At 57.2% G+C, this 7,347-nt stretch overlaps 1 non-coding gene across 1 annotated transcript; it reads right to left on the reverse strand.

Moving 5' to 3' along the window:
• Positions 1–5,589: 5,589 nt before the first annotated feature.
• TRNAS-CGA lies at positions 5,590–5,671 on the reverse strand. The gene has a single exon. It is a non-coding gene; the product is annotated as a tRNA-Ser (tRNA).
• Positions 5,672–7,347: the final 1,676 nt, after the last annotated feature.

The following is a 7,347-nucleotide window of genomic DNA, read 5'->3' on the forward strand; positions in this document are numbered from 1 at the left end:
AACCTTTCCCATTTTCCCTTATTCTTTTTAAAATTAATTGTTGATGAAATAACTTGCATTTGCTTTAAATTGTATGTAATGGTCAGTGGGTCAGAGAAGTGCCCAGTGCAGAGAGAGTACCCCGGAGTGGGGACACCCTAGCCCCTGTCCTAGGTGACCACAGCAGGGTTGGGGGTCGAGCCCCCCAGGAATCCTGGGCCCAGCCTTGTTGGGGTTACGAGGACTCTGCCAGACAGGAGAGTGGAAGGGGAGTCCTCGAGGGCAGGGAGGCCACTGGGTAAAGGGAGTGGGAGCGAGGACTCAGATCTTTTCACTAGCCCACTTCACCGAGGTTGTGCAGAAGCCAGGAAAGTTCCCCACAAGAGCGGGACCGTTCCCCCGCTTACAGGAAGAAGGAGGTGCCTGAAAGTAGGACCCACAAAACCCAGCTAACCAACGGGAAAGGCCGATGGGTGGGGTGTGCCCTGAGCCCCACCCCTCTCTGGATCTCTCTGGATCTCAGGTTACGAGGTCTGGCTTGGAGAGAGGTACCTCCCCTGGCTCCGCCGGCCCAGCTTTCCCCCAGCCCCTGCCCTGCCCTGCCCTGCCCCGGCCGTACCTGGCTCCAGCCCGGCCCTCCAGCCCGGCCCCCCAGTATTGGGTGGGACCAATACTGCTGCCAAGGCCATCCCGAGGGGGGTGCGGGCCCGGGGCAACCCCCCCTCCCCCCCAGACCCCGCCGCACTCCACCCCTTCCCCCAAGACCCTGCCTCCTTCCGCCCCTGAAGCAGCAAGATTAATCCCATAGATTGCATTGATTGTGACTTATTTGCCTGATTTGAAAAGAGACCAAAAGGACCTGAGTCTCCTCGCTGTCTATAGCCCCCCGCTTGGCCAACCAGCACTGAGACGCTGAGGGGCGGGCGGCTGAGAGGTCTCACCAGATGTCCCACAGGACGGCCCAGGTGACCATCAGAGCGGATCGCTCTCAGATGCAGACCCACCTCTTTGTGAGGACCTCCCGCGATGAGAGCAACCCCCCCTTGCCCACCCTGCATAGACACCCCTCCTTGGGAAAGGGAGGGAAACAGGGAAAAAAGAAGCAAGAGAAGAGGAGAAAGGAGGGAGGAAAGAGGAAAAGGGAAACCAAAAAGGATAAACCCGAAGGTCCCCAGTGATTCCAAGCGTCAAAGCGCTCGGTAGGAAATCACATTCTGCCCCCTTAAGCCAGTGTTTTCTGTGCCGAGAATTCTGCCTGCAGCAGGTGCATCAGACCCAACAGGTTCCAAACCTCTCGGAGCCTCTGACCTTGTCCAAGGGAAGTTCGTTTTCCGGCACAACCAGGGGTAGGAAAGGAGAAAACTCCACAGAGGCTCCTCCTCATGCTCACGACATGAATCCTAATTCTCTCCCCGTCCTCGAGGGGAGACCTGGCGAAGGAGACGTGCGGCTGCAAAGCGGGGGGGTCTCAGCGACTGCCCTGGCCCTGCACCTCGGCCCTGCCCCGCTGATGTCGGGGTCTCTCTGTGAGGTCACCCCCTCCCCACCACCTTTGCCCAATGGGCTGAGGTCCTGCAAAAGGCCTTTGTGATGTCACTGCCCCCCCACCCCTCCCCTCCCAGCTGATGTCCTGCCCCTGCCCAGCCTCTTGGAGTTTGGAGTTGTTGCCCCCGGATCTCCGCACTCAGTGACTGGTGAGTCGGGGGATGGAGCCGGCTATACAATAAAACACCAGTTTTTCATAAATTAGTCAACTTAAGGCCAGAAGGGACCATTGGAGCATCTAATATGACGCTCTGCATCTCCCAGCCCTCCCGTGTGTCACAAGAGCTGCTTTTTGACGAAAGCACCTTCCCGAAAGGCATCTACTCTTCACTGGAAGACATCAAGAGATGGAGAATCCATCACTTCTCTTGGCCGTTTGTTCCAGTGATGAGTCGCCCTCCCTCTTACAAATCTCTGCCTTGTTCTAAGGAGAATTTTTCTGATTTCTGCTTCCAGCCATTGGTTCTTGTTCTGCCTTTCTTTGCAAGACTAAAGAGCCCTTTAAATACTTGGTGTTTTCTCTCAGCGAAGGCACTTGCAGGCTGCCATCAGCTCACCTCTCCATCTTTTTAAAAACTAAACAGACTGAGTTTTTCAATCCCCCCTTATAAGTCTTCTCCATCCCTCAATATGGCTCTTTTCTGCACCCTCTCCAGTTTTTTTTAATGTTATTTTTGAAATGTGGACACCAGAACGGGATGCAGTATTCCAGTGTCAGTCTCCCCAGTGCTGAATCACCTCCCTTTCCATCCTCTCTTTATCTATCCATGGATGGCGTCACGGACTCACAGGACTTGTGCTCTCTCTCAGCCTCGTACAGTCCTTGGGAGGAACCCCCTTCAGTGTGACAGCCCTTCTCTGAGATCCACTCTCTCGAGGGTTAAGCCGTAGGCCCTTCCGCCTCCTGGAACCCCTCTTCTCTGAGCCTTGAGCATGCCTGTCTGCCGTGGGCCCCCTCAGGGAGTCCCCTCACTCTGGACCCCTGGGGCCTCTACTCCCAGAGGGAAGAACGCAATCCCGATCCCGAGACTGCCGTGACTCTCAGCCAGCGTAAAAGAGAGGGGTTTATTGAGCATCTGAACACAGCACAGGAAACTCTCAGGGCCTCAGGCCTAACCTCCCTCTGCACAGTCCATCTAGGTCTCTCCTGCACCCGTGTGGGCTCTGGCTGTTTTCTCTCCCCAGTCCAGAAGCCCCCTCCTTCCAGCTAAGCGTCCGATATCAGCTTCCCACAATCCTGTGTCCTTTGTCTCCTGTCCCACGTGAACAGGCTGCCTGGGTCTCCTCTATCTCAGCCTCTCCTCTGCTCCCTCTTTTCTTTCCCCCTGGCTGGAAGCAGTCACCGGGTCTTCTCTCCTCAGCCCATTGTCCTACTACTGGCCCGACCTGGCTGTGACTTCCAAGCTGGGCCTCCCGCTCACCAGTCGCTGGGGTATCCATTCTCCAGGCCTTTGCCTGAGGGCCCAGCTGTCAGGCGAGATCACCGCTGGTCCTCTGTAACAACAAACTACCTCTCCCACCAGTGCCACCTCGTTAAACAAACAGCACCCAGGGAAACTGAGTCCCACACGTGGCATGCAAACCATTGAAAAACCAAGAAAATCCCCCCGTCATCACCGATGGCTTTGGCCCTGTTCCCCACAGCATCGCACCGGGAGCGGATGTTGAGCGGCTCGCCCGGTATGACACCTAAATCCTGGACAGAGTCACGGCTTCCCGGAGTCCAGTTCCCCCTCGGTGGCCTGCCTGCTCTGTCCTGCTGCCCCCTCCCACTGCGCCAAGAGGGGACCTGGTGACTGGAGTTGCTGTGGTTGTGTGAGAGCGCCGGGCTGAGACCAAAGGGCACCTCCGTTCTGGAACAGAGGGGTCTGGCCTGGAGGCGCAGTCGCCCCCGGTTTGGGGCACAGAAGGGGCTGTGGCTGGCAGCAGCTTGAAGCCCGTCCCCCAGCTGCGCTAGGCACTGTTTGAATGAATGCAACGTCCGTGTCACATACGGGCTCCGGGTGCTCGGTTGGAAGCACTGAACTGCCTCAGAGTTCTCTGTTTGCAAGGTCGGTGCCAGGAGATTAGAGAGACAAGGCGGGGAGGGGATCTCTTTCATTCTCCAACTTCTGCTGGGGAGAGACCAGCCTTCGAGCTCCACAGAGCTCGTCCTCAGGCCCTGGGCTCTCTCCCCAACAGAAGCGGGTCCAATAAAGCATATGACCTCTCCGTCCTGGTCTCTCGGTGTTTTCTACTCCCACGGACGTGGCTGGGAAGGGCCACAGGGCTCAGCAGGCTCAGGGAGAAACCTCAGCCCCACTGGAGACAGGAGGGGAGCAAACCTCACAATCCGTGTGGTCACTGCAGGTCTGTGCATCTGCCCCCTCCTCCCTCAGTGGCAGTCTGTGGGGGAGGTCTAGGGTGGCCAGAGGTCCCGATTTTAGAGGGACAGTCCCGATTTTTGGGTCTTTTTCTTATATAGGCTCCGATTACCTGCCACCCCCGTCCCGATTTTTCACACTCGCTGTCTGGTCACCCGAGGGAGGTCTGGCAGCCCCCTCCCCAGCCACAGTCCGTGCGTGCCCAGCAGTCTGTGTGTGTCTCAGCAGCCCCCTCACTCCCACGTGGAGCCCAGATCGGGGTGGGCTGGGCCTCTGGTTTGTTTGATCCCTGAAGGGTTTTCTGGGCACTAACTAGGACCCCAAGTTTCTCCTAATTTGAGGAAATCCCTGTGAAAACTCACCTTTTCTGGGGGTCTGTTTCACACCCTCGGCCAGAGACGTTCCCCATTCTTTCTCCAGTTCAGCTGGCAGCAGGTCTCGTGCGAGGGGCGGGGAGAGCTGAGGTTTCAGGCTGCCGTGTTATGGCGGGATTGCTGCGATTAACTCGCTGAACGTGCTAATTCTGAGGACGAAATGGGGAAAGGGGCAGAGATCGAGAGTCAGGGAGTGAAATGGAGAAAATACAGGAAGCATTTCGAGCAAGGGCGAAGTGCAATGACCAGAATGCAGAATATTCTCTGCACCCCTTGTCTAACTCTGGGCCCGATTCTCTTCCGCATTGACGGCCCTTTCCCTGTCTCTGGCCGTGTCTGGAGGGCTTTATGCCCCTGTCCAGCCCCTTCACACTGCCAGGAAGGGAGAGGTGTTATGGACTCTTCGCCCAAACAGGAACCAGGCCCTGTGTCACCTTCATCCTGGGTTTCCGATGACCCCGAGAAGTTGGGGGGCCACGGGCACCTAGAGCATGGCCCTGCCACAGAGGCCCCGCCCCCGGTCATCCTCTTCCCCCGAGGCCCCCCCCACCCACTGTTCACTCCTCTGGCCCCCGAGGTCCCCCCACCTGCCCCTCGCTCCTCTCCGCCTCTTCCCCCAAGACTCCACTCACCCCCTGCTCGCTCCTCTCTGCCCCTTTCCCCGAAGGGGGGCTACCGGGGGCCATGGGCCAGGCACCCGTCCCTTTTCTCTGTCTCTGGTGAGCGGGGGGGCCGTGGGGTCCTTGGGGAAGGAGGTGGAACAGGACAGGAAGAGGCACGAGAAGACGGGGCCGCGGGGGAAAAGGCCGAGGGGGGTGGGGCGCAGGTTTTGGGGGAAGAGGCGGAGGGGGGATGGGAAGAGGCAGAGCAAGAGCAGGGCATTGGGCTAAGAGGCAGAGGGGAGCGGGGTGCAGGCGGGGCCCCCACTTCTCTGGAGCTTCGCTTCAAGCGCTCGAAAGATGACCACGGGCCCACGGGCCTCCGGAGGGGAGACCCGCCCCACATCCCCAGCGTTTCCCCCCCGCATGGACGGCCTTTTGGGGGAAGCTCAGCCTCCCGTGCCTCTTCTACGGGCTGCCCGTGCTCAGCTCCTTCCACGCGCTGGAGAGGAGCAGCACCCAGGGGTGGGGCTGAGCCGGGGGGCGCTGGGTGAGGGGCAGAGGCCTCGGGAGCTGAGACCGCAGGGACACAGCGTGAGGCACCATCCCAGGCATCCCCATGAAAGGAGCAGAACAGGGTTTCCTTGGGGTGGGGAGTGTACGGAGAGCGTCTCAGGGTCGGTGGAGATGTATTGCCCTGGTGAGCAAGTGTGGCTAAAACACAGGCCTCGCTGTGAGCAGGATTTGAACCTGCGCAGGGAAACCCGATTGGATTTCGAGTCCAACGCCTTAACCGCTCGGCCCTCACAGCTGTGAGTGACGTGGCCCCCTAAGGCCCGAGAAACTGGTAAATAATCACAGTGCCCAGGCCTGAAGTCCTCTGAAACACAGACTTCAAACAGGAAACCTGGCTCCCAAAGCACAGGGGGATTTGGGGTTCTCGTTGCTTAGCCATGTGGTTAAACATCAAACCAACCCCGTCCTGTGGGGCCTGTAACTGTTGCTATCCCCACTGTAAAGGGAGACAGGGAGAGGTTCACTGACCTGACCAAGGCCACACAGGGAGTTAGAGCCCAGCTCTGCCCCTCCCTGCTTTATCCTCCCCTGTCCTGACTGTCTCGCTCGATTCACCTGTTTTTATTGTCTCTTGTCTCTCTTTATAAACAGGACTAAGCCATGACTGGACTGTCAGACGGGAGAATGGGACACGGCTCCCTTCACCTGGACCCCGGATTTCTCGTTACTTCAGAGAAACTTCTCAGTGGAAAAATGAATCACATTCAAATGACTACAGATTATGAACCGTTTGCTATTTTTGTTGCCTTGGAACACTGCTCTCCCTCCGGCCCCACATGCCCCAGCCTCTTCCCCTGAGTCAGGAATTATGGTTTATTGGCAAAAAGAAAAGGAGGACTTGTGGCACCTTAGAGACTAACCAGTTTACTTGAGCATAAGCTTTCGTGAGCTACAGCTCACTTCATCGGATGCATGGTTTATTGGTTCACTCTGATTTGTTTCAGTTTTATGTTCGCATCTATTGCAACTAATTGGTCAGAACCTGTCACTTCCGAAAGTCCCAGACGCGTGCCTCAGTTTCCCCACCTAGCTCCCTTCTCGGTACCTTTGATTTTCCTCAGAGTCTCCTTCAGAGCACTGGTTTGTTGGCACCAATAACCAGGTCTGATTTCCAGGTCAGGAGACGTGTCCTCCAGCTGCTGGAACTTTCCTTTTTCACATCAAGAAAGAAACAGGATTTTCCCCCAAATAATCATGATTTATTTTATTTTTGTATTTTACTATGAATTTCTTGCCACTGCAAAATGCTGAATTGAGGGGCCTGGAGAATGAATCTCTGTGTAGCCAGCCACAGAATAGCTACAGCCCCAGCAATGGCTGGGAAAGCTTCCCCGAGGTGTCCCGTCGATATGCTTCAGCCCTGATTGACTGAGACCAGCTCTGGAGACAGGACGGGAGTTCAGTCCCCGTGGGCAATTCACTCCTTGGCCTCGATGCTTCAGTGACCAATAGATTCCAATGTCCCTGCTGGTCTTTGTTCTGTGGACATCTGCCCACCTGCAACGGGACCGAGATCAGCTCCCCTCAAACCAGCTCATTCCTCACCGGTTTCTGAATGGTCATCACGTCCTACAGACGTTTGCTCGCTCCTGCCCTGGGCAGAAGAGAACCCCAGTGCCCTGGAGGTGACAGGCCCGGACTGTGTCCCCGGAGTCCCAGGGCATCGTCCCTGCCCTAAGGCTGTGGCTGCACTGGGGAGTTTACCGTGGTAGTCTCTAGTGGAGCCGCTGGAAGCCGACGGGAGGGAGCTCTCCACCCTCAACGAGCAGCCGTAGCCATGTTGGCAGGAGAAGCTCTCCCAGCAACATAGCACTGTCCACACCGGAGCTTAGGTCAGTGTAACTTGTGTCACTCGGGGGGTGGCTTATTCACACCCCGAGCCACATACGTTCTACCGACACAAGGGGAGTG

The sequence above is a fragment of the Chelonia mydas genome, chromosome 11 (assembly GCF_015237465.2).
Source record: "Chelonia mydas isolate rCheMyd1 chromosome 11, rCheMyd1.pri.v2, whole genome shotgun sequence".
Taxonomy (NCBI): Eukaryota; Metazoa; Chordata; order Testudines; family Cheloniidae; genus Chelonia; species Chelonia mydas.